At 41.7% G+C, this 27,224-nt stretch overlaps 1 protein-coding gene across 15 annotated transcripts in view; it reads right to left on the bottom strand.

Annotated features, from left to right (window-relative positions):
- Window positions 1-27,224, bottom strand: part of Large1 (LARGE xylosyl- and glucuronyltransferase 1) — a 520,809-nt gene that overhangs the window by 434,541 nt on the left and 59,044 nt on the right. For 2 of the 15 annotated variants that reach the window (XM_035442499.1, XM_027410530.2), the window contains one exon: window positions 13,522-13,575. The exons of 12 other annotated variants lie outside the window; for them this stretch is intronic. The gene's annotated coding sequence lies outside the window, so the exon portion shown is untranslated. Of the gene's footprint in view, window positions 1-2,132; window positions 2,156-13,521; window positions 13,576-27,224 lie in introns of those variants that run through there. One more of the 15 variants, XM_035442498.1, reaches the window with a different exon arrangement.

Consider the following 27,224-nt stretch of genomic DNA (forward strand, 5'->3'; position numbering starts at 1 on the left):
TATTGAATGTAGAGGTATCCATTGCTCTCTTTAGTCATACAGGTCTTTCCCTTTCTATGTGTTCAATCCCCTATGACTTTTCTCTTAGAAGGTCCATGAGAAGACCTTTAAGACTCATCTGGGTCATAACTCACAATTATTTCCATATTTCAAATCATTAACTTGATCACACGTGCAAAGGTCTTTGCAACTGCATCCCCAGAGACCTGGGGGCAGTCCCACCATCCAGTGTCTGCCACCATCAGAACCTTGGCCCATGACCACAAGAAGTGAGCAATAGGACTTCTCCTGGCCCCCAATCCCCAGTCACTGGGGCCCCTGACAGGGGCACATACTCCATCCCACCCACCAAATCCCCAGAGACCTGGGAGCAGACCAACCATCCAGCATCTGCCAGCGTCAGAATCTTGGGCCTGCACACACCCAGAGAGGGCGGGGCCCCACCTGTACCCACTGGAAGAAAAGATGGGAGGACAACAGTGTGAGAATTCGTTCAACAACAGAAAGAGTAACATGACACCACCAGCAAGACCTGAACATTCCAACGCATATGAAGCAGAAGACCTTAAAAACAACTTTAGGAAGATGATAGAGGCCCTCAAAGAGGAAATGAGAAAATCCCTTAAAGAAATGAAAGAAAGCAAAGATCTGTGCAAAATTCCAAATAAGGTAACATTTATAAGATCTAGGAAATCAAAAAAAGAAAAAAGAAAGAAAGGAAGGGAGGGAGGGAGGAGGGAGAGGAGAGAGAGAGAGAGAGAGAGAGAGAGAGAGAGAGAGAGAGAAAGAGAGAGAAAGAAAGAAAGAAAGAAAGAAAGAAAGAAAGAAAGAAAGAAAGAAAGAAAGAAAGAAAACAAAAAAGAAGATAATCAGGCCAGGCAGTGGTGGCACACACCTTTAATCCCAGCACTCAGGAGGCAGAGGCTGGTGGATGTCTGTGACTTTTGAGGCCAGTCTGCCTGATCTACAGTGCAAGTTCCAGGGCCGGCTCTAAAGCTACAGAGAAACCCTGTCTCAAAAACACAAAACAAAACAAAACCACCACAAGATCTAGGAAGCAGGACATGGTATTTGTTGGTTACTAAAGTAATAGCTTTTTCAAAAAGCTGAATGAGAAATCTAGACTTGAAGGCTGGAAGCAACCTTTGAAATCAGCTCATTCTGTGTGGTATGAGAATCTTGCCCAGCAGGGTTACTCAGAAGAGCCACTCTAGCAAGAGAGAGAGAGAGAGAGAGAGAGAGAGAGAGAGAGAGAGAGAGAGAGAGAGAGAGAGAGAGAGAGAAAGAAAGAAAAATTACTTGAATACTTGAATTTACAGCTTTTCCCAAGATAGGGGACAGCTTGTTTTAAAGAATATTGTTCCCTCCCCACCAAAAATAGACAAAAATAAACCCTAACATATATAAATTATTAGCAGTGACAGAATAAAATGCACCACATCTCTACAAAGGGAAATTATTAAAAACAAAACAACTTCTAAGTTATCCAAGTAGAGCAGGAAAAATTCAATACTGCACACACTCACTCCTATACAACATGAATTCAGGCCTGCCCCACAGTGGCCAGTGTAGGAGCCACAGGGATGGGAAGAAAACAGAGCCTGCCTGGGCCCAGATGTTCTTTTTAAAATAGGCAGCTGACAGGGAGCAGAGAGAATTAGAGACAGACCAGGAGGAAGCTAGCTGAACTGCCAGGCTCAGAGGTTCTCACTGTAAGAGCAACCTAATCACATGGGCAGCTGCTGACAGACTGCCTAGGCCATCCCAACTTCCTGTTCTGTGAATCTGGATGCAGCTCATGAGCAGACACTGAAAACATGGTCCCCAGATGGTGGGAACATTGTTGCTCTGAGAAAAAAAAACCTAGAAAGTCACTGCTCTAGAAGGGGCCCTGCAAGGAAAGCCAAGGAATGAAACAAAGAGGACAGGAACCAGAGACAAGCACCGAAGAACTAAAGCAATTTGGGCATATAAAAAAGGAGAGAGTAGACTGGAGGTGGGGGGCAGAAAAAGAAGACACAGGTGCACTTTCGAAAAAGATGAAAGGTAAAGAGGACAGAAGACAGAGGGTAATCAGTTCTGACATGGTCAATTAGAAGGTACTAACAAAACAGATAGGAAAAGGTACTCACAACCAAGTGAGCTCCTCCATCTATGGGAAGTCACAGAACCTAGAGGTGACCTGCTTTGAAATGCTCACAGTCAGTGATGGTGATTGGATGCAGAAGTTCAGATTTGGGGAAGCCACAGTTGCCTTCTCATTTGGACTAGGAAGTCTCTGAGGACAGAAATGGTCAAGAGCATGTTAAGACTACAGCAGAGTTCAGAGAAGACTAGATGGGAAAGGGTCTTTAAAACCCACATCCCCTGCAGGCACACACAGCCAGGAACCAAAAATGCATGCCAAAAAAGCTAATGTTCTTGTTAGAGGGGCCTCTGTGAAGCTTGGTAGTGGAAGAGAAAGGAGAAAAATGTAGGATTAAGATAACTCTGGGCTACTCCAGGTCCCAGCACACTTTCATGCAAAAGCCTTAAGAATGGTTCCTATTGCCAAGGGCATCCCTACCAAAAGACATTAATGGATGGATGGATGGATGGATGGATGGATGGATGGATGGATGGATGGATGGATGGATGACCAGACATAAAACCACTGTGGTTCTCCACTTGCCTTCACTCAACAACCTGACTCATCACTCATCTGGCTCCTCTCTCTCTCTCTCTCTCTCTCTCTCTCTCTCTCTCTCTCTCTCTCTCTCTCTCTCTCTCTCTCCAATTTTCTCCCCCTCTTACTTATGGGGCTTGCTTCATTCAATCATAGATCAAACATGACCTTGTCAAGAAGACCTTTCTTTTCTCATTTACATATATATCTTACAGTGCTGAGGATCAAACCCAGAGCTTTACACACACTAAGCAAGTTCTATACCAGTAACCTACACCCCCTGCCAAGAGAGACTTAATAATTCCCTTTCTAAAATCATGACCCCCTACTCTGCACACATGTCCAGTCAGCCTCTACTGACTCCAACTCTTAGTCACCCCTGTTTTCCTTTCTCATCACGTTGTGTGCCCTCTGCTGTGTTCCATCCTATTTATCTGTTTTCTGGAATATGCAATCTACTGAGACAGGGATGGTGCTTGGCTGTTTTCTGCATATCTGATGCCTACTACAGCTTCCAACACCCAGTAGGTACTACATAAATGTTTACCAAGTTACTGTCTGCATTATCTCAAGTTTCTCCAACTCTCCCAGCCACAAGTCTTCAACAGTGGAAAGCATAGAGTGTCCCTCCCTCTCACACCTGCTCAGCAATCAGATGGAAACTAATGACTGGCAGAAAAATCCAGCTACCATCTGGCCATTCAAGGGCTCCTCCTGGGTGCTGACAGCATTGTCATTCAAGATAATGAAGACAAAAACCAACAGGGATCCAGAGAGATGCTTCTCAGCCTTCACCTGCCTGGATTTAATCCTCTCTTTGGAGGGAAAGAGCATTCACCCAGCCCTGTGGTGGATTTGGAAGGACCACCTCTCGTGGGTAAAGCCCTGTTGAGGGAATTACAGATGGTCTGGGAAAGGGAGGGATGAGATGGAGAAACTCCCAGAAAAGGTGCTATGGCTACATAATGGTGTGAGGAGGTGAAGCCAGTCCATGAGACTGGCAGATGTCTCTCAAGTCACATCAGTCAAGTACTAAGAACCAATGCACTTGTGGCTCATTTATTACAGGGATGGGTGTGACTGCACTATAATTTTCAATGAATAATCCACAGTCACTTGATTTTCCAGGGGTACTCCATCTGACCCTTACAAAGTGAAACTATTTAACTCAATCAAATCCCATGAGTACTTGCCAACCATGTTTGATTAGCACACAGAAGTGTGGAGGGAAGCAGATGCCAATAACACACAACTACCAGCACAAAGCCATCAGGCTCCTCAGTCTTCAAGCTCCTCAATGTAGCAATTGTCAGACATGTTTCTCTCAGCAGGTTCCAGTGCCACACAATTTTCTGCACTTATGAGCAACTGAACTTTGGAAATTTACAGCATATCTCCATGTGTCAGTTTACCCAAAGACAGAATTGGAGCTATGACATGTAATTAACTATTGGTCTATGAAAATATTAAATGAGTATCATATATTTTAAACACAAAGAAAAATGCTGGTACAGGAAAACACTATAGAGGCAGAAGATGATGATAATGGTGATGATGGTGGTGGTGATGTGTTGGGAATGATGATGATGGTAGTGGTTATGGTGGTGATGATAGGTGATCAAAATGTCCATTCAGCTGCTTTAACAGATGACCACATACTGGGTACCTTATAAACAAGAGAAATGTATTCCCTACAGTTCTCTAGATGGGGAAGTTCAAGACCTGCCCAGTAGATTAAATATCTGGTAGCACCTTCAAGCATGCAGAAAGGGGAAGGTAGCTCTGTCTGGGAGAGGGGGCTTTTACAAGGATGTTAATCCCACTCCTAAACATGAGCCAAGTATCTTTAAAGGCCTCTTTATACATCATAACAGGGGTTAGGGTTTTCAATGTATGATCTGAAAGTAGACAATCAGGCCACAGTACATTATGTTTAAGATGGCAATGAGTATATTGGTGTTCCTATTTAGCATATATTATGAATGTACACAGCCAACAAGTGATAAAGACATTATAAGAAAAGTTTTACATTTGGGTCTCTGTGTATACCGCCTTTGCCCAAGTCACTCTAGTCAAGTCTCCAGTCACACAGTAAAGCTGAGGAGTACAGGCATAAAGAACTGCAGAAGTCATGGGAGAGTGGAAGAGAGACACTGAAAGGACAAGCAGTAAGCTGATCATAGTGATGCCTTTTTTTCTTTGCTGTGCTAGGACCTAATATCTACCAAGTCACCAAATACCAGAAGGCTTATGGGACCCACAGAAGTTGACAGCAACTTCTTAGTTCCAGCTGATAAAGTATTCATTTTAAATTGTAAATAAAACATGATATTGTGAAAAAGATGGTTTCTGTCTCCTCTGAGCTTTCCACCTATCCCTGGGGCCATCACAACCCCAGGCATGAGCAAAGAACAAGGGCAAAGTGTGGGTGTGGGGCAAGACCCCTGTAGCAGCCTAGGCACTCAAAGAGGCTAACATCCAGACTTCTCAGCCTTGCTCATTCAGCTCCTCCTTGCATGGGCCAGGCATGATCCTCAGCCAGGGATGTCATTTAGAAATACCAGGCCCCAAGGGTACTAAGTGACTAGTTTCGCCCTTCACATATCGCAGCATATTTTTTCCCCTTTTCTTATAGTTTCCACTGTTTGTGGCTTTTTTCTTTCACCTAATTTCCATTCAGGATTCTGAATCACATGTTCCCTTGAAGCCATCCATCACAATACTGAGCTATCAGATAGTGGGCTTTTCCTGAGAGAGTACTTTCTGTACCACTACTGCCAAAAACCACCACACTGACCATGCTCTAGGCCACCTGGACACATAACCCTTACTCAGCTGTGGTTCCAGAATCCTCAGAAAGTACCCAGGTAGCTTTTCCTTCCATCCATAAGGCAAACGAAGAGCGCAGCTAGCAAGCCCAAGCCTGAGTAGACAGATAGACCCCACCCATAGGGCAATATTGGTCAGAAATGGACATGAGGGAGCCTGGGGAATCCAGGTCAGAAATTCAAATACAGACACCATGACAATCTCAAGTCTTAGCCAACATGGGGTTAGTCAGTCTCCTGGCTTCAGAGTGGTTATTCTGCAATTTATTTGCAGATCTCAACAGAATAAAGCAGGAAGGGCCATCAGGCCACTCTGTAGAACTAAGGGAAAGCCAGGTAAGCTGGAACCCCTGACCTATTCCTATATATAGGGCTTTTGGCAGCCACCATGATTATCTTCTCTGGGACCCACTGGAACTCCACAGGTAAGAGCAGAACCTAAGGCAAAGACCCTGATCCAAATCCAAAACTACAGGCAGACTGGGTGATCTGGGATGGCTTACTGATACTCCAGCCATAAGCTCCTATGGAACCATGCTAAGTAAGGGCTCAGTAAGTGCTACATACTAATAGACAGCTGAGGATGAACTAAGCAGACAGAGCTTTGCAGGTACTATAGTATGCCCCAGAAGTGAACCTGGTTTAGACAGTAGGTAGAGCTCTTGATTTAAGTTCCAGGGTGCATGTTACTCCAACCACAAAACATATTGCAGACAATATGCCCTACTGTGACCCACTCTAAGGGAAGGATGAGGTTAGCTCCAGAACCCCCAAAGCGGTGGGGCTCGTCAAGGAGATTGTTATAACAGGTCAGCCTGGAGAACTAGCTGACTTTAATGTTAACCTTTTAGTTATATATTCCAATCAATTAGATTTTTAAATATCTCATTATTGGGAATATACTATGCCAGCTACAGAAAATATTCAAGTCAGCAACTATGTGTTATGGGACAAGCTGTGACCCTCTAGAAGTCATGTGTGACCCTCAGAGAGTCATGTGTCAAGTTAAAAGCTCTAATACCTAAAACTACACTGTGTTTGGTCTCTAAAGAGATGAGAGATGTAAAACTGTATTGTTAGAATGGACTTTAATTGAATCCAATGAAAAGAGATCAGGACACAGGTACACAGAGATGCAATGTGAGAACACAGAGAGAAATTGTCATCTTCATGTCAAGGGGTGAGGCCTCAGAAGAAATATTTTTACCCGCCGATGCCTTGATGTTGGTCTTTTGGCCACAGAATTAAAAAAAAAAAATTAATGTCTGTGGATTAAGCCACTGGGTCTGTAATCTTCTGCCATAGTGGGTCTAGTAAATAGCGCTGAGAGATGAAGTCCTGGTATTTGACTGTCATTTTACTATAAGAATACTAAGATTGCAAGAGGCTGGATGACTCCCCCAGGCTTCTGCACTACTAGGAAACAAAGCTGGATCCCAGAAAATGAAACGTCTCCTCTCACTAAGTCCAAACACCAGGCATGTACTCACTGAGTATGTACTCAGTATCTACTGAAGGTCTAGATTCTTTTAAGGTGCTAAGAACAAAACAAGGGCCAAAGAACAAGGTCCCCTTCTAAGTAGAACTTTCAGACAAATGGAGGAGAAAAAAAGTCCTGCTGTAATATGATAAATAAATGACCCAGAGATAGATATTGGGGTTCAAGCTGAAGAACAGAAAAGCAAAGCAGTTGTCTTCTCAGTGTGGCTGGAGAATGAATGCCTGATACTGAGACCTTGCTCCTGTCTTATATACGTCCCTAGTGCTAGGATTAGGAGTGAACTCTGTTACTATTTTAGACTGATTCAATCTCATGCATCCCTGGGTAGCCTTGAACTCAGAGAGATCCGTCTACCTCTTAATCCTGTATCCTAGGATTAAAGGTGTATACCACCACCTCCTAGATTCTGGCTTCTGGGATTAAAGGTGTGTGCCTGCCTTCTATGGCTTGTGGCTGACTTTGCTTTCTAAATCCTCAGGTAAGCATTAATAAATCATAAATAATATATCAATATACCCCACTATCAAGTACATAAATTTACCATCAACAATGGCTGAGAAACACTGGCAATATGAGAGATCTACTTTCCATTGAGACCAAACCCATGTTTTCTTTAACAATTAATAATGATAATAACAGTTAAACCATAAAAGTGAATATTTGAGAGAAAGATGCTGTGAGAAAAGCATCACTCATTCATTTCCTGCTTCACTAAATACACACATACAAAAACAACAACAACAACAAAAAAAAAATAACAGCAGTGGAAGGTGCTCTCTCTAAGTTAAGAGTTTCCACTATGTCAGCATTCCTCAGCAACTAAAAAAAAGAAAATAATACTAACGCCATTAGCATTTCTAGGTAAAACATGTCTTCCCTCATATAATCACAGTCATCAGGTTTGTGTTTTCTTCATCCGGGTGAATTCACATGTGGTGAGCTACAAGGAAAGATTCTCACTGGACCACATGAAGCAGACATTCATGTCATAGCAGGTATTGACACAGATGTCATTATGATGTGTATATCCAGGCTCTATATGAGTATGATATTTCCTTTGTGAAGAAGTAGTCACACAATCTATTCTATTTTGTAGCTAGAGGGTCCATGATAGCAGGATGACCAACCTATAATTTTATACTAAAGACTTGGTTCATTCCTGCTTGTGATTGAACCTCTGTTTCTCAAGAATGGGACTATGCCCCATGACCTGTAGTCTTAAATACAAATGGTTCCATACTGCCTGTTCCAGGAATGGCAATCATGTCTTTGTTTCAAACGGTTGTTTATAAACATCTTGCAACCCTCCCTTTGTTTAAAAAGGTTGTATGACTACTGGTTGTTATAACTACCTTGTTTTGTCCATGCAAACATGTCTTTGTTTCAGGAGGGACTAATTGTTATACTCATGCTCTGCTCTTATAACAGCTATTTTGAAACCAAATCCCCCATTTAGGAACCCCCTAGCCCTGAGCTATAAAAGTCTTGTCTTCCTTACATCCAATACCGACCTGTTTAAACTTTGCCTTAAGGGGAAGCAGCCCATATGCACAAATAAAAAGCTTTCTTTAATTAATTGATTGTTTTAATTAACTGGCCATCATGATTTGGGATTAACACTACCTCAGCAGGAATCAAATATACTGCTTGCCTACAAATATAGTGGAGCCTGAGAAGATATTACAATTCCATAGCACCTCCTCAAGTGCAAGGTGCATTCACAACCACAGTAATTAGTGTGCCTAATGGCATTAAGGATAAAACCAGAAAGTCTATATTACCCAGGCCTGGGGCTCTAGGCTAACTAACCAAGGCAGGTAAAAGATGACATTTGAGAGCCTGGCAGGATTTGTCATGTGTGCTATTCATGCAAAAAGAAATATGCTGGGAGAATTACAAACCAAAAGCCTAGAGAGTCATGGTAACTTAGAGCCAAGTCAGAAGCTCAGTTGTGCAAAGAACTGAGTATGAAGAAACTGCAGCATGGTATCTTTCAAGCAAGAAGAAGCACACTAGTATTCTTGGCCCAGGGAAACAAGAGTCCAGAGATGAGACCAGGAATGTGAATGAGCTCCTGGCCCACACTTGATACATATTAGACACTCAAGTTAGGTTGACATCTGGATGAATAATTGTTGTTCTATGTGAGAAGGATGTGACTATGATAGCAGGCAGCATTCGTTCCATTCCACTTCTGCCCAACACCATCTACCCTGGTCCAGCTTGAGTTAGGGAGGTCAAAAGCATGGCTCCGGACCCATTTATGCCGTTTTCCAGGCAAGAGTGTTGTATGTTCATACATGTGTGCAAAAGAATGCTTGTGGGAAAGAAGTCACAGCAACAACCTGTGACAGAGAGCTACAATCATTCATGGATATCAGCAACTGGAGTATACCAGTTCAGCTGTTCCCTGCAGAGATGGTATTAAAACCTCAGAGGTCATAGTTCAAATTGGGGACAACCACAGTTATTTACCTCATTGGAGAACAATGAATTAATCTACCTGCAGTGTAAAGATGAGGCCTGGATATAGTTCTTCTGGTTATCACTAGGAACTAAGGGCCAGAAACAGAGGGTTGGTGATGCTTCAGTACATAGTTTACAGTGAACACACTAAGGCCTGGGGTGAGTATGCTTCCCAGGACACTAAAAGGTGGTAAGAACCAAGCCATTTAGGACCTAAACTTATATCCAACAGTAAAAGGGGCCTGGACAAGGAGTACAGGCTCTGCCCCACTGTATGGCTGCTGTTTCATTATTAAGCAGGATCTAACTTATCTTCACCACTGTAAGTCCCACTGTGATATCTCACAGTCCAGCCACAACAGCTTTCTGCTGTTCAAGTCAGCTCCCACCCCCAGGACTTCTATGCTTGCTGTGCTCACTGCTTAAAACTCTTTGCTGTCCTATCTTGGCTCTGATGGCTTCATCAGAGGCTTTGAGTATCCTCCCAACCCCAAACCCAACCCCAACCCCAACCCCAACCCCAACCCCAACCGCACTTAATAGACTTTCCTGGGTAACCTACCAGTTCCTACTATCCCCACCTACTAAATCCCACAAATCTGGACTATTTGTACCAATCCATTAATCTGTTTTATATACACTTTTTCTAACATTCAGAGATAGAGTAAGTGCCTATCACATGCAAGATCTTGGATTCAATTGTCGATATATATAGAGAGTGGTGTGTGTGTGTGTGTGTGTGTGTGTGTGTGTGTGTGTGTGTGTGTGTGTGTGTGTAAGATATAATATCAAAGACAATTCTATTTCTCTGAAACAGTGCCTCATCCATAACAGGAATAAAAGTACTTGACAATTTAATGAACTCAGCTGAGTTCTTCCAGTTTCTGAATAGCCAGTTCTTTGCATATGATTCGCCAATATCCTAACAAATTAAGTAAAGTAACAGGCTTTTGTGTTAGTCTGTTTCAAGAGACTTCCCATAGCCTGAAATGCATGCACTGTCAGCTGCCTTCCTCCATTAAATCAAAAAGTACAAATTTTTAGCCATGACCCATCAACACTGGTTGAACATGTGCAATACCTTGGTGGCCAGGTCAAAAACATAGGTTCTTTTGTAACTGGGGGTGGGTGGGGTGGAATTTCAACAAGATTGTGGATTTGTAATAACAAATACTCACATATCTACCCATAACAGTTTCAAGAAAGGCTAATTTATATGAAGAGACCAGCACAAAATGATGTGCGAAAAAGAAAAACCAACTGAGAACAAAGGCAGCCACATGAGTGAAAAGCCTTTAAGCTACATGAGAAAAGTGAAGACAACAAAGAACCCACAGTTCACCCCAGAAAATTGGACACAGGTGAGAGTGGCCACCTCCAGCATCCACAGGTGACAGCACAGTGTCTAAAGGACAATCATGGAGACCCTGCCCAGCAGGGCACCTTCCACATCCCCGGTGCACGGAACAAATGTTATAATTTTCCACACAGACTCAGGGCAGGGAGGTTCTACAAACTGTATATTCATGCAAGAGTCAACAAACTTTTTTTTTTTTAATCGAAAAGGTCAGATTGTAAATCCTTGAAGCTCTGCCTGCTGCACCATCTGAATTGCAGCTATGCAAGCTGGTTGTGATAGTAGGCAAGTGAGCACAGAAGAAAGAAAATGTGTGGTTAGGGGATCAGTAAGGCTTTCCTGGTACACAGCGAAATTTAAATTGCATGTCATTTTCTTGTGACAGAAAATGGTATTATTTTAATGTCTTCAAACCATTTAAATATAAAAGTTATTCTTAGCTCATGAAGACAGACCCGGTACTCTCTCTTATCACCCAGTTTGAACGTAAGATGCTCCTTACACTCATGGCTGCCAGACTCTCCTCTACTCAATTTTCAGTCACTTTTTGAACACGAGGATAAAATAATAATTACTATTATTATTATATGTTTCCTTGATCTGGGGATATGGCTGTTGCTAGAATGCTTGCCTATAATGCAAGAAGCCTTGGCACTGCATAAAAGTCTCAGCACTAGAGAGGATGAGGCAAGAGGCTCAACCTCATCTATATAATAAGTTTCAAGTCAGCCTGAGCTACATTAGACCCTGTTTTAGACAGAGAGATAGAGATAGATAGATAGATAGATAGATAGATAGACAGACAGACAGTCAGTCAGACAGACAGACACACTTTGGCAGTATAACTCAGAAATATTCTAACATAGCCATTCCCACTAGGGGTGGAATCTAGCTGGCAGTTCTGAGTTGCTTTATTCTCCTGCTCCTCCCTAGAGGACTCCTAGATGTCACTAGTGGTATTCCAGAATTAATTTCATCCATCTTCCCTCGACAGCTCCCCATGGTTTTTTATTTGCATCAGGGAAAAGGGGGAAATGAAAGGAATGAACTATTCCCAGGACAGAAAAATCCATGTCATGCCAGGAATGAAACACAGGCATCCAGTACCTCTGTAGCAGTTTCAGAAATAGCTCTGACCACAGACCTACTAAGAAAATAAGACATGTCATGGCTGAGGAAAAGGGGTGATTTCCTGTGCACCTGGAAGGGATGGTCCTCTCCCATACTGCACATGCTGAGTAGAGGAATTAAACGACTCAGAGATGCCCTCATCTTCGAATCTGGCAGAGAATACTAAGACCCCCACAGATAAGAAAAGAAGAGCATCTACTGAAAACAAGATGTACTCACCCAAAGAATTAGAAGACGAATGCTGGAGGGGTTCATTGATTCTGTAATAAAATTCTTCATTTCCCTGGAGCCAGAATGACTTGCCTTAAAAATAACTCATTTACATGATTTTTTTTTAAGTGATTACTGCCTGGCTGCCAGGTATGAGGCCCTGGCACATACATCACTATAAAGAATGGTACACCTCACTGGCCCATGTCAATCACTTGCTACAGTGGGCTAGTAAATCTGTATTTGTACAAAATCCAAGTACTTTCTATTGCATAGGATTATAAGAATCTGTTCATTCTACTGACTGATGTTTTATGAAATCATTATGGAACAATCCATGAGCCAGATCACTAGAGAAACAGCTTCCACAGGGAAGAGGGTTGAAACAATAAGAAAAGCATGTGTCCATAAAGACTAGCCTTAGCATTTTATCCAAATTCAAAGTTATCTGACTTAACAATCTCACCGAATTGGCACTCAAATCCACCAAGTGGACATCCAACACCTTAAATAAAGAGAATCCCCACAAGAAAGCCTCTCTCAAAATCCCCATTTTGAAGCCTCTCTCCTCAGATACTCGAGAGTAATGCAATTCAGTCTCTCATACTAGCTTTGACCTATGAACAAATAAACCTTAAGGCCTCTCTGACAAGAAAAGTCAAATATGATCTAAGAGATTCCAGCATCTTCTCTAAAAGCATCTAGTAATATAATGTTTCTGATAGCTGTTGGTATTTGTCCTCCTACATCCTTACAGCAGCCCTATGTGAGAGGCAAGTACCATCTATAAGTTCCCACCCCTCCCCATGCCTCTCCCCTGGCAGACACATAGACATTCTAAATCAATTTTGAGGCATTTTTAAGAGTGCCCTTTCCATCAAAGCTACAGAAATTCACTAAATTAGCCTTTAAAGTACATCTAATGGCTTCTGATCTGTAAAGCCCTGTCAGACAAGGAATGATGTGGTCTATCACTTTTGTTCTTGGTCATTTAAGGCTCTGTTATGTTTGGATGTCCTATGTTAAGTATTTGCCCCTCCCAAGATGATGGTACTATTTGGAGAGAGTGTGGAACCTTTGAGAGGTGGGAACAAAGGAAAGAGCATGGATCAGCCCTAATTCTGGCTAGAGCTCTCTTCTTCCTAGTCCAGAGTTGGGAGCAAGCCTGGCCACATGCTCCCATAAACCTGGTCCAGCCAGTATGCCTTTGCCACTGCTGAACTGTGAGCCAAAAGAGAACCGTTCTCCTTTAATATTGTAGCTAGAGAGTTCCTGCCAAAGACTTAAGATCTTATGACTGACCAGATAATGTGTTATCCTTTAGCCAACCACTAGAAACAACCATCTTTGCCGTGTCTCCTACCCAGTGTCTCGTATCATCTTCCCTGAAGTCCGTGGGTGAGTATGACCATGGTTCCTACAGAGCAAAATGAAACAAAATGAATGCTAAGCTAGAAAACCAAGAGATGCCCAGAAGAAGAGAAGGGAGTTTCCTACACCATGGAGACAGAATCAGGATTCAAGCACAAACTACAGATGCCAAAATAATGACAAACCATGTTAAAATGTAGGAGTGAATCAGAAGTCTTCCAAACAGAATCTCTTGACCACAAATAAAGTCTGAAATACTTAACAACTGTCTATAGGGCTTCAAAGAGAGCCATGCTCCTTTTACAAAACAAAGCTTGTAAAATTAAACAAGGTTACCATTATCTAAATGAAAATCCTTTCACACTGCTAAATGGCTTCTCACCATCTGGAAAGTCAGAACATTGTACTTAAAGTAGAAAGGAAAGGCTTTTTGACCTATTTTTGTCCCTACAATAATGTAAAGCACAAAATCCTATTTCTTAAGAACCTCCAGTATGTGCTATTTTGCTGGCTATTCTCAACTCTAAAATGACACCTATTATTCAGTTAGAGATTATGATCTTGAGCAGTAAGGTGTTTTTAATAAAAAGTAAAATTAAAAATAGATTTGCCACAGCCTTTTTAATGAAACTAGTAGTTCTCCTGGCTTACAGGGAAAATGGTATATTCAGGGGGGATTGTTTATTGACCTGGGAAATGCGGTTTTTAAAATGTCACAAATTTTCACCTCTGGAGCAAGTGTACAGTACACACACACACACACACACACCTCCAATTCCCCTCTTCAGGAATAGGCAGTCAGCACACAGGCTTCCACTAGAACAAATACCCTGGAATTTTGTATTCTTGGGAGCAAGGGTACAAGCAGGTGAAGCCAGGCAGACATGTGCCAAATATGGAAATGAGTCAGCCCTATACTGTCCAACAGAACTTTTGGGGGCAATACACAAAATTCCACACATGTGCCCACCATTACAGTAGCAATTCATTGTGTGTGGCCACAGAGACCAAGGAAGCAGATTTTTAATATAATTGAATTTCAATTTAGTTTAAGTAGCCACATGTGACTAGTGACTACTAAATTGGAAAACAGTTTAGATGCTACCCTTGAGAGTTCTCCAGCATGGTGTATCTATCTAGTTTTTTTTATTATTTTATTTTATTAGTTCAAATTAGGAACAAGCTTGCTTCAGATGTCAATCCCTTCTCCCTCTCCCTTCCCTCCCCTCTAACATCCCACCTGCCCCAGCCATCCCCTCTCCACTCCCCAGGCAGGGTATGGCCCTCAAAAGGGGCTCCCCAAAGTCTACCACATCATCCTGGGCCAGACCTAGGCCCTTCCCCATGTGTCCAGGCCAAGAGAGCATCCCTTCATATGGGATGGGCTCTCAAAAATCCCTTCTATATTTTTTTAAGACCTTACATATTTAATACAGTGTGTTACCCCTGTACAAATGGAAAAAAAATAAGTTCAACATTTCTAGAACAATATGGCTGTTAATTTTTGTACAATGCCAACTGAATTCGGTAAACTGGGATACTTTTTTCCAAAGTTGACAGCACAGCTAAAGTTTCCAAAAATTATATATATATATATATATATATATATGTGTGTGTGTGTGTGTGTGTGTGTGTGTGTGTGTGTGTGTATACAGTATGTTCTGCATCAATAGTAGCAACAGCTTTTCCAGGTTCTGCAGTCATTTGAACAAAATTGTAGAGACATCCAGCACTCTCCATTTAAAAAAAAAAAGTAAAAAACAAAATCCCCAGAGAAACAGCAAAGTTCTGTTACCCTTGTGGTACAGTTTATGCTGGAGAGGATGTGGAGAAAGAGGAACACTCCTTCACTGCTGGTGGGAGTGCCAACTTGTACAGCCACTGTGGAAATCAGTATGGCGACTCCTCAAGAAAATGGGAATGAGTCTACCACAAGATCCAGCAATTCCATTCCTAGGCATATACCCAAAAGAAGCACATTCATATAACAAGGATGTCTGTTCAACCATGTTCATAGCAGCATTATTTGTAATAGCCAGAAACTGGAAACAGCCTAGATGCCCCTCAGTTGAAGAATGGATACAGAAAATGTGGTACATTTACACAATGGAGACTACTCAGCAGAAAAAAACAATGGAATCTTGAAATTTTCAGGAAAATGGATGGAACTCGAAGAAACCATTCTGAGTGAGGTAACCCAATCACAAAAAGACAAACATGATATGTACTCACTCATATGTGGACATGCTTTATGATACATAGTAGTGACCATGCTTATCAGAACTGTATTTAATGATGTTGCTCAGAATGGTTTCCTTCCAGATGATGATTAAGAAGCTAATTAAAAAAAAATGCATCAATCTATTTTCTATCCCAGCACACAGCACATCTACAGTTCTCCAAATAGTCCTGTGCTTGCTATTCTGGACTCTAGTTGGCCCCATACAGCCATACCCTGATCTTACACTCTTGTCAGTCACCTCTTCTGGGAAGCCTCCTCTAATTTAACCCTATAAACTTCTCACTCAAGTGCTGTCTTTCCTCTCCTTCCCCATTGCCTTATGGGCCACAGCAAGCCCCTCCCACCATGCAAGGCAACAGAGTATGGTGGTAAGAACATGTAATCTGAAGGCAGCTGTCCAGCACAAATCCTGTCTTTGGCATAAACTCATTACCAACTCCCTGCCCTCATGTAAGTTATATGTTCTTTCTACCTCTAATGCTCTGTCTTTAAAAGGGTTATTAATAGAAGCTTTCCTTTCTGATTGCTGTAGAGTACAGAAAAGTCAAGACATAGGCAAACCATTACCATAGTGTCTGGCAAGGAGCAAAGACTCAATAAACTTGATCATTCAATCTTATTTTTCATTATAGTATTAGATTATATAACTGCAAGTATGGCCTAGATCTTTGCCACCCCTGAAACCCATTCCGGACATACAGAAAGTACTCATTAAAGATTGAAGTTATTAATGATGCCTTGAGTAAACAGATACCAGGGCTGAGCTCAGTTCTAAGGATTCTTCTGATGCTGAGAAACCTTACTCCAAAGGTAGTGCTCTAAAGCTATAGATAGATTTCATCTGAAGTGAGCAGGGGTGGTGGGGTGAGGTCACAAAGCCAACCTGCACACAGAGTAACTGCCACCATCCTGACTGCCTCTCCCCCACTGCTCCAGTAAACAGGCCAAATCTATAGCAAAAATGTTATCAATGGAAACAAGCCTTATCATACAGATAAGGGTATAAAAAAGTAGATTTAAGGTCTACTGTTAGCCTAACAAAAAGAAAGAGCACCTTTTCCTTCTAGATTACTCCATACCACCCTTTCCTAGATGGCTACCTAGTTCTGGGGGAAACCCTTCCAACTTACCCAATATTCCTATAACCCTGGATTCCTACTGTGCCCTGTAGGTGTCTCTGGACCTGAAAGAAGGGCTCTCCTGCGGCTCTTCTAGGCTGCTTCATTTTGCTGAAGGCAAATATGGATGGACAGCAGTGAAACAAGCATTAAAAGTGATTTAGTGTTCAATATAGAACCTTCTGGCCCATGTGCGCTCCCAAAGAGACCGTTCATTTCCCAAATTTGCCATCTTTGGCTGTCTTCTGGTGGAAGTGATATGGCACAGCTGCAGTGCCAAGAGCTGAAAAGAGCAAGGTGGGGGCTCTGAGCACACACATAGCAAGCACTTTTCAAAGGACTCTTCCTTGGCATGCCTCAGGCAGAGGAGTTCAGCAGCTCTGGCTAAATGGGAAAGGCAGCCTGGAGTACAGAGTACAGATAGCTATGCAGGAAGCTAAAAGCCCACTGATTCGGTGGAGAGCATGACTGATCAGGAACAGCAGCCAGTGGGCTGAGATAGGCAGTTGCCTTCTGGATGAATCTGGTTCCCTTCCCTCCTCTCTGGGCTTCCATTTCCTCCTTTATGAAGTCAGATGGAGGTCTCTACCTTTTTTCTGTTTTTTTGTTTGTTTGTTTGTTGTGTTTTGTTTTTGCAGAAACTTCTTTTTTGCTTAAACAAAATCCTAGGGGAATGTTCTAATGCATAAAACACAGAGACAAACAGCTGAGGTCAAAACACATTTTTGGAACTCTAAGTCCCACTAATCTGAGTCCTCACCCTCAGCCCTGCCACCAACCCCAGAATCCATGAAGTGCAAGTAAATGTTAAGTAGTTAGACTGTCTACTTACCATCAATCACATCAAGTTTACACATTTCAGCTTGTTGTCTATAACAGACCACACCTTGCCTGTTTACCAGGAGTAACCAAGAATAGGCTTGTCCTAGTTTTTGAAGCCTCTCTTCAGGGGGATGTTGACCCTGCCACACAGTGCCACTCGGCAGCATTTCATGACTCTCTTCATGCCTACAAAACCAGTACCTCATGGGAGACATTTACACATTATTTGCAAGGTCCTGCTGCCAGCTTGATATGCAGCCTTGCCCCATCCCCTGCTGGACTACAGCTTGTGTGACTCTGAAGAAATACTTCACAGATTTCACCTCAATAATGCTGGTCCCTTATTAGTCACAGTGGACTTTCAACCCCAGCTTACCAGCTTTCATTGTCCCAGAAAAGCACAAAAGATTTCACATCCACAGATTCTTAATTGAAAATATCACACAAACAACCTTGATAGAGTCTTTGCTTCCCTGTGAAACTTTATAGGCCAGACCAGGCTTCATTGTCTGAGTTTCCCTCAGCATTATCTTCCAAGCTCCCACAAAGGCTCATTAAGCTCTGAGCACTCAATGGCTTTTCCAGATATAGTTCCAAATGCTGTCACAATCCTCACCAAAAATTACATTGTCAGCTCTATCACAGCAATAAATACCCTGCTGCCATGACAAATACCATGGCCAAAATCAAGTTGGGGAGGAAAAAAAGTTTATTCAGCTTGTATAGTTCATCACTGAGGGAAGCCAGGGCAGGAGCTCAAGGCAAGAACTGAAGCAGAGACCATGGAGGAATGCTGCCTTAATGGCTTGCTTTCCTGCTTCTGTCCAGCTGTTTCTTAAACAACCCAGAACACCTGCCAAGGAGTGCACTGATCACAGTGGGTTAGGCTCTCCCAGAATCATTGATCAAGAAAATGCCCCCAAAGACATGCCCACAGGCCATTCTGATGGAAGGAATTCCTTATCCATGGTTCTGTCTTCCTGTCCACCCCTTCCTGGATATGCCTTCCCATCACACTCCTATTTCCAAGACCCAACACATAGCATATAGGAGCTTTTAAAATTGTACCACACAAGCAAGTCTACTTCCTTTAAAAAAAAAAAATACCTTGAAATTATACGTAATTTCTTTTTTCTTTACTGTTAAAGCAAGTCCCTATCCTTCTACTTGCATGACCACATTAGGATGTTCTCATACCAGTCAACTGTGATATAATTAAAGAGATTCGTGATTCTGTTTCCAATAATTTAAAATCCGTGAGTGGCATTTAAAGTTCACATTCAAACAAGCAGGATAAGACTTGGTCTCCTAACTCCTGAACCAGTACTCATCAAGACTGCCACTGCAATAGTGTTTCAAGTCTCTGTCACTCTAGTCTACATCTTCCCCCATTATGCTAACACTGAAGCACATATAGCCTTAACTCTTGCCTTTTTAGCTTCTAACACATCTTGGTTTATTTCAACAAGCATTAAATATATATTTGACTTGGTTCCCCAATTAACTAAACTATGCACTCACTTTAATATATCCTTCGGCCACCTGCTAAGTGATAATAATCTTAGTTTACTAAAGTGATAAGATTCAAAATCTGAGGTTTAGGCCAGGGAGACAGTTGAGCTTGCAAAGTGTCTGTCTGAGTTGAATCCCCAGAACCCAAGTCATAAACCAGTTTGGCGGCACAGGCTTTTAATCTTAGTCCCAAAGGTTATCTGGGACTTATAGGGTAGCCAAGCTGCCTACTTCAGTTGGCAAGTTCCAGATCTGTGAGACACTCTACCTTAAGGTAGCATCTGTGGAATGATAGCTCAAGTTGAACTTTGTACATACACATGAGCACATACACATATGTACACACTTGCACACACATATCACACATATACATGAACAAGCACATTCAGAGGCAGACAGACAGACAGACAGACAGACAGACAGACAGACAGTCATGGAGACAGAGAAAGAGAGATTCATTTAAGGTTTGAAGACAGAGAGATGGGCTTGAATCACTGTTTTGTTGATTTTTAGTTGTATGATTCCAACAAAATTCTTTACCCTCTGTGTCTTCATTTCTTCATGTATTTAATGAAACAATAGCACTTACAGGATTAAAGAGGGAATTAATCAAAGCTTAAGTGACAGAACATTTATCTCTTGGAAACTATGCTATTTTCAGCATTAATATTATTTATCAATATTATTAGTCATCATCATTAGAGTTTCACAGTTAATAAAACTGGTATAAGCACTGTAGCCTCAGAAAGGATTCAAAGACAACACCTCCTTTTCTCTTGTAGTCCTCACTAGATATAACACATAGGAAGTACCTAATAAACTTCAGGAAAAACTGAATGTGAGACTCTTAAGGAAACCTAGTGAGCCATCTGGTCAACCCCCTTACAGGATAACATAGTTCATCAGTAGCATTCAGTGCATAGAAGCATACTACCCATGCCTAAAGTAATGTCTATGTGTTAACACCAAGGGACAATGCCCCAGGAACCAAGGTTCACTAGAAACACACACATGCTCCAACAAAATTGGGTTTATTGGATCATTGCAAACAAGAAGACACTATACCCCAGGGAATTGCTGGTGTGTGTCAGAGAATATTCAGTGTAGGATGTCCTGGATTGGAAACTTGTCAAAAATCCAGAATTCCATAAGCCGGTATTTCCATCACTTTAAACAGATTAAATTGAGCTCCAAAAAAGTGGAAGAACTTGTCCAATACCATATGAGCCAATGGAAACAATGGGTGGGATCTCACAGTCTCTCTAGATTCCCTGCCACAAGCTTCCTTTCCTAGAACAAACAAGACTCAAGGTCAAGCTTAGACAGGACTGACCCAGAGAAACTCCCAGACTCAGGCGTAAAAATATACGTTCTGAAACCAAAATAAGACTTTTGTGCTTTCCATTCCTTTCCCCCTATTGCCAGGTCTGCAAACCATTCATGAGTTAAACCTATCTACTGAGTGTTATGAAGAGGTTCAGCCATTATCCTGAATGAAAGAGGAGCATAAGACTCTTAAGTCAGATGTTCTCAACCTGTGGGTCATGTCTCCTTTAGAAGTCAAAAGCCACTATAATGTGGGTCACCTAAGGCCATCAGAAAACACAAACATTTACATTACAATTCCTAACAGTAGCAAAACTACAGTTATGAAGTAGCAACAAAAACATAGTTGTATTAAAGGGATGCAACATTAGGAAGGTTGAGAACCACTGCTCTAGGTGTTTTTTTGTTTGTTTGTTTTTTGTTGTTTTTTTTGCAAGTAATAACTGTGCTTTATTGGTAGGTATTGATTATAAGAGCCTTGCAGTTTCAAACATGAGATAAAAATTCTTTCAGTCACTCCTATAAACAATCTCCTCACTGAGGTGGAATACTTATATTTATCGGTTATACTTTCATTGATTATAATTGCCTTCGGTCGATTGTCAAATTAAATTGTTGTATGACTAGAAATCATACTAATGTGTTCCTAGTATACTGGTCAAGATGTCCATTCTCATATAGTCTTTGCCTTTTTAGCATCAATAAATACTAACCAACTTGTCTGAGAAATACAGAGCACATGCTGCTAATTTTAGAGTTTATGAGATTTTTTTATTTGAATTAGAAACAGTATTGTTTTACATGACAATCCCAGTCCCCTTCTTCCTCCCGTCCTCCCCTACCACCACTCTCCCAACTAAAACCCTGCAGAATTCTACCAGAAATTCAAAGAAGAGCTAATACCAATGCTCTAGGTATTTAAGAGCTTCACATAAAGAAACCCAGGTCATAAAATTACATAACTCTAACTGTTCTACAAAACTCCATGCACCACTATATGATATGATACTCACACATATAGGGGTGTGTGTGGGTAATAAACCTTTGATAACATTTTTATCACACAATTGTGAGTCTAAAATAAGCATACATACATACGCCCAAGGATAATGAAAATATCAATGCTATTCCTACCGTGTTTGAATTGGAAAGAACTTGCTACCAGGAGTATACACACATAGATAGAGATTCTATATCCTCAACATCAGCTTTGTGGCAGACATTGAAAATTAACTGGATGGATGAGTGGGTGGGATGATAAATGGATAGATGGATGGATGGAATGTGGATAGACTGATGATAGATGGATGATTGGATGGATGGATGATGGATGGATGGATGGATGGATGGATGGATGGATGGATGGATGGATGGATGGATTTGTGGATAGACTGATGATGGATGGATGGATGGATGGGTGGGTGGGTGGGTAGATGATGGATCAATGGATGCGTGGATGGGTGGGTAGATGGATGAATGGATGATTGGATGGATGGATGGATGGATGGATGGATGGTGGATAGACTGATGATGGATGGATGGATGATGGATGGATTGTGGATAGATTGATGACAGATGGATGGATAGATGAATATATGAATAGATGGATTCAAGCTTTTCCTTTTCTTTGTTCCAGAGATTCTGGACATCCTCAACAAAACTTCTCAGTTCAGCCATAGACAGGAAGAAATGAGTGTGAAAGTAAAACTGTCCTCAACAGGTCCCAGAAAGCTCCTCCCAGAAGGGCAGAGATCCATCTACCCACACCCACCCTAGCCTCCACTCCCATCAGCATGCCCCATTTACTCAGACTGACTTCTTCCCTGGATAATTCTTTTACATGCTAAAAAAGAGCCAAGGCCATAATGCTGACTCTTGGGGATTCAGCAAACTACCGAGGTACTCTGGAATTAACCAAAAGCATCCATCAGTATCAAACTAAAAACAAAATAAAATAAAAGTATCATATTTAAGCAGCTAAAAATTTCACAAAGCTGTGCTGATGAATGTAATTATTAGTGTGCTTACTAAAGACAGACCTTGCCCTAGGCACAAAAGCCACAGCCACAGGGGATGAGTTAGGATGCCTTGTTAAATATAAAACAATCTCTAAAATAAAACTGACTATTAATTACTTTAGCAGTTGATTGCAAAAGATAAATAAATAAATCTTGTCTTGGGAGCTTCTCCTTCCCAGCCCTTGATATAGCTCCAAGTTGAAATTTCTCTATCTTCTCATCAGCCCCTTCCAATGTAATCCCTATTTCTTAAAAAATACAAAGTAAATCCCCATAGTGTTTTAATCAAATTCCCTTGCTCTCTTAGAGCAACCTTTATAGAAAAGAGGCCACTTGATAAATTCCAGGAAAGCAAAAATAAAACATAATGAAAACCATAGTCTCATCATCAAGGCTAATTACAAAGTAAAAGTAAAGAGTTTTTCTCCCTCAAGTATGCCTTTTTTTAATTTAAAAGAAAAAAAAAAGGCAATCTAATAAAAATGAGCTGTATTTCTGGCCTGAATAGGAAAGAAGTATCTTGGGAGAGACTATGTTACTTATAAATTCAAAGACTTCAGAAAGTCATTCATAAATTAACTGGTGATATATCTAAAATAAATTTGACCATCAACTAGATATAAGACTCTGAAGAAGGCACTATAGGGCTCCTCATTGAGTCAGGTAGCACTCTATCATCTGCAAGTTTGTGGCTGATCTGACTGGTCATGGGATTATAGACGCAGAAAGGTAAGAGTACAAGAGACATACTGTGACAAGAATGGTTTCTAGTCAAAGAGCCCCAGAGTTCTTTCTAGACAAGGAGGCACTGAAACTGATCTGGGAGGATGGGTAGAGTAGGGTACTGAGAGAACCCTATTTCCTGGGCACATCATTCTCTGACTCCCTAATCTATCAAACAAGAGATCTTCAAAGTCTGGAAAGCCCATTACCCTTTTACCCAGAGAGCATTCAATATCACATCAGACCCTTTCTTTCAGTACATATGTGCTAAGCCCCAGCCAATGAATCTGTATTAAATTCAGTCTCAGGGGTGGGGCTCAGCCATATGCCTTTGGGAAGGACCTGAAGTTACAAAGTGGTGGTGTCAACTTGACTGCACTGAAAATGCCAAAAGAACTAGCAAAGACCTTTGATGATTCTAGAAGACCAGTGCATGGGTCAGTAACGTGAAGGAGTAGACCTACCCTCAGGGTGGACACCACCAGTCAATCATCGCAAGCTAGATGCAACAGAAAAGTGGAAGGTGGGGGAACTGGCTTCTGAATCATCTCTCTGTAGGTATTCTGATGGAGCCCTTGAACACCTGGCTCCAGCTTTGATGCCTCTGGATTCTGGGACTTGCAACTTGCCATGGCTCCCAGCTGCTGGACTGAGTCAGCTGCCAGCTTCCCAGGCTCTCTAACTTGAACAGGACAACTACTGTGGTTCCTTGCACCCTCTGTGAGCATGAAAGTCAATGTGCTTTTTGGGAAAGGGTCTTTTAATGAGTCCATTTCTCACTGGCTGGCTAACCAGCAACATCTAGATATTGCCATGCCTCTGGACCCCAGGGCTACAGTCACATACATATACCACCATGCCCATCTTAAATGTGAGTGTTGGTGATCCTGATTCTAACACTTGTACAAGGGCAAGTACTTACTGACTGAGACATCTCCCCAACTCCTAAATTTGTTTCCTTAATACAGATTGTGAGAAAAAAAATACAAAGGGACAAAATCCCTTTAAGACTAGCTGTCAGATGAGCCCATATGCCTTATCTTTCTGTTTTCCTTCCACCCTCCAATTTATTTATGTATTTATTCATTTTTTTTTCCTGAGAGCAAACAGAAAAAAGTCAGGTTCAGAGGGCAGACAGAGTGGCTCACATATGCCCTTTTTTCCAATCTGGCTGTACTGCCAGAAGAAGCAACAGGCTCCTCAAGAGCAATAGAAAATCTATTATGAGCGTTGATACCCAAATAGTGAGGAGACCCCAAAAGGCTAGAATTCAAAAGATGCAATAAATATCACCACCAGACACACAGTTGCAAGAAATGATGTAGTCAGGAGCATGGAAAGCTGAATTAAATGTGCATTTGGGGAAAGGTAAGAAAGAAATGCTTACTTAAATTTTTCACAGAGTGATTTAGAGGTATGTGTCAGATATTAGGACTCAGGGCTCTCCCAGACAAACAAAGCACTTATTTTAAATAGAAATTGATGACTGATCAGATAGGAAGAAAGGGCCAATCACACAACAGATCTCACCTTGGCCACTGTAAACCACCACTGCACATAGGCTGCATCCATTTGTCAGGTCCTGGGCTTGAGGAAGCATGCCAGCTTCAGAGAGCTGACTTTGTGAACTTTCACCTAGACTGGAGCCACTATACTGATGATGGATGACTGTGCTAGCTGCATTGAGAACATACCTTGGGAGACTAGGCCACTGGGAGGACCTTTGGGAGGTAAGGAAAATACTTGGGGAAAACAATGGGCACAAAGCACAAAACAAGCTCAAACCTTCACCTCCTACTGTACCCTCTCATAGTACAAAGTCAATCCCCAGAAGCTGTGCTAGTAGAACTCAAAAGAATTCCCTGGCTTAAAGGTTCATAGAGACTTCAGGGACAGCTCAGACAGGAGCAGACTCCTACGGCATCTGAAACCTCTAGGTTTGGGGACTGAAAGGTGTCCAGACCTTCATTCTATAAGAGGTCAGGGCAGTGAAGGAACGTCCAGTGAGATAGGGCTGAAATACAGGATTTCATGATTCCATAAGTTAGATATGGAATACAACCAATGGCCCGTGTGTTAAAGCTGTGACTTCAGCACATGGGTGCTGACAGAAGAGGATGGAACCTTTAGGAATCAGGACCTAATATAATAAAGTGAGGTCATCTGAGACATGACCTTAAAGTTGGGATGCTGAGACAACGACCCCAGACACAGACCCTTCCAGTCTCACTTTTGGTTTCCACCTGCCATGAGGCAAACAGTTAGTTATTCTACCCTGCACATACCTAATGTAATGTGCTACATGAACACAGACAAGCAGCAGCAGATTAAATGACCATGGGCTTTTCCTCATCATAAAGTGGTTGTCTTAGATATTTTGTCAAAAAGCTTAGACACAGGAGCATCAAGTGCTGCAAGCCCTGACCCACACACACACTGGCAAGTCCAGGGAACCCATGAACCCAACAGTAAAGCCCTGGAGAAAGCCAAGAGGAAGGATACTGGCAGCTGAATAGCAAGAAGATCCAGTAAGATCCTCAGCCAACATTTCCAAAACTTTCTTCAGTGGTCTCTTTATAAAGTATGCTTCCTGGGACTGGAAAGTTGGTTCAGTGGTTAAGAGCTCCTGCTGCTTTTACAGAGAAGCAGGTTCAGTTCCCAGCACCTACATCAAGCTGCTCAAAACCTGTAACTCCATCTCCAGGGGATCTAACACCCTCTTCTTGTCTCTGCAGACACTTGCATGCATGTAATGCACATACATGCACCACGACACACACACATACACAAAATATTGTCCCTTGCTTGTCAAATTTGTTCTTGACTCTTAGAGCTAGAAGAGCCTTCAAGCTAAAATAAGTCAATTGCCAAGCAGACTGGCATTTCACACCAATTTGGTCTATAATCATTTGTAAAATACACAAATTGCAGATATGAGATGGAAACTACCATGCTAAATGTTCCATCAAGAACACATCAATGAATAGATGAGTAGAAAGTAAACATACTACCTGTATGAGGGTTATAACAGAATTTATTCAGGCTTTAAAATGATGGAAAATTGTCACACAACACCACATACATTAATCTACAGGATAATATACTATGTGAAATCAGTCAATTACCAAGGACACATATTAATTGACCACACTTCTGAGACACTTCCAGTAGTCAAATCACAGGGAATGGTGGTTGCCAGAGTCTAAAGAAAGGTGAGATGTTTAATGGGCATAGCATTTCAATAGTACAAGATCAAAAAAGTTTTGAGATTGAGTGCACAGCAGTATGAATTACTTAACACTTCTTAATTATACAATTAAAAATTGTTAAGAAGGTACAATCTTTATTAAGTATAAATTTTTTATAATTTTTAGAAAACATTTTAAGCCAACAAAATAACAACTAAAAGGTCCATCCACCTGTGGGCAGAACCCAAGACATGGGGCCCTTTGAGATGAAGCAGCCAACAGCTCTCACAGCTCTGCTACACTGAATTCATAAGCACAAACCACACCCATACACACTCTGCAAGGACTCTGGAGGTGTGAATTCCATGCTTCCAGCTAATCTCTTGAGCCTTCATCTTAGAGGCTGAAGATGAGGCTTCCAAGTCTCCAAACAATATTTCCCCAGTAGTGATGACCTGAGTGAAACACCTCTCCTGTCTCCTTTCCTCCCACATCCCTCATTCCCCTCTGCACAGTAAGGAAAGGTTAGGAAGCACAGCCCCTTTTTTAGTACTACTTTCACTTAAATCTGCAGAGAGAACAGCAAATTTATCACCTTGGTAGTCTATCACAGCCACTACATGGGCTTGGGATGTAAAACTTTCCAATCATCTAAACTGCCAAAAGGACCAAAGAAGGCAACGCTGAAAACTGTTCTCATTCTCCTATGCCCACCCTACACACACACACACACACACACACACACA

This window comes from Cricetulus griseus, chromosome 3 (assembly GCF_003668045.3).
Source record: "Cricetulus griseus strain 17A/GY chromosome 3, alternate assembly CriGri-PICRH-1.0, whole genome shotgun sequence".
Lineage (NCBI taxonomy): Eukaryota > Metazoa > Chordata > Mammalia > Rodentia > Cricetidae > Cricetulus > Cricetulus griseus.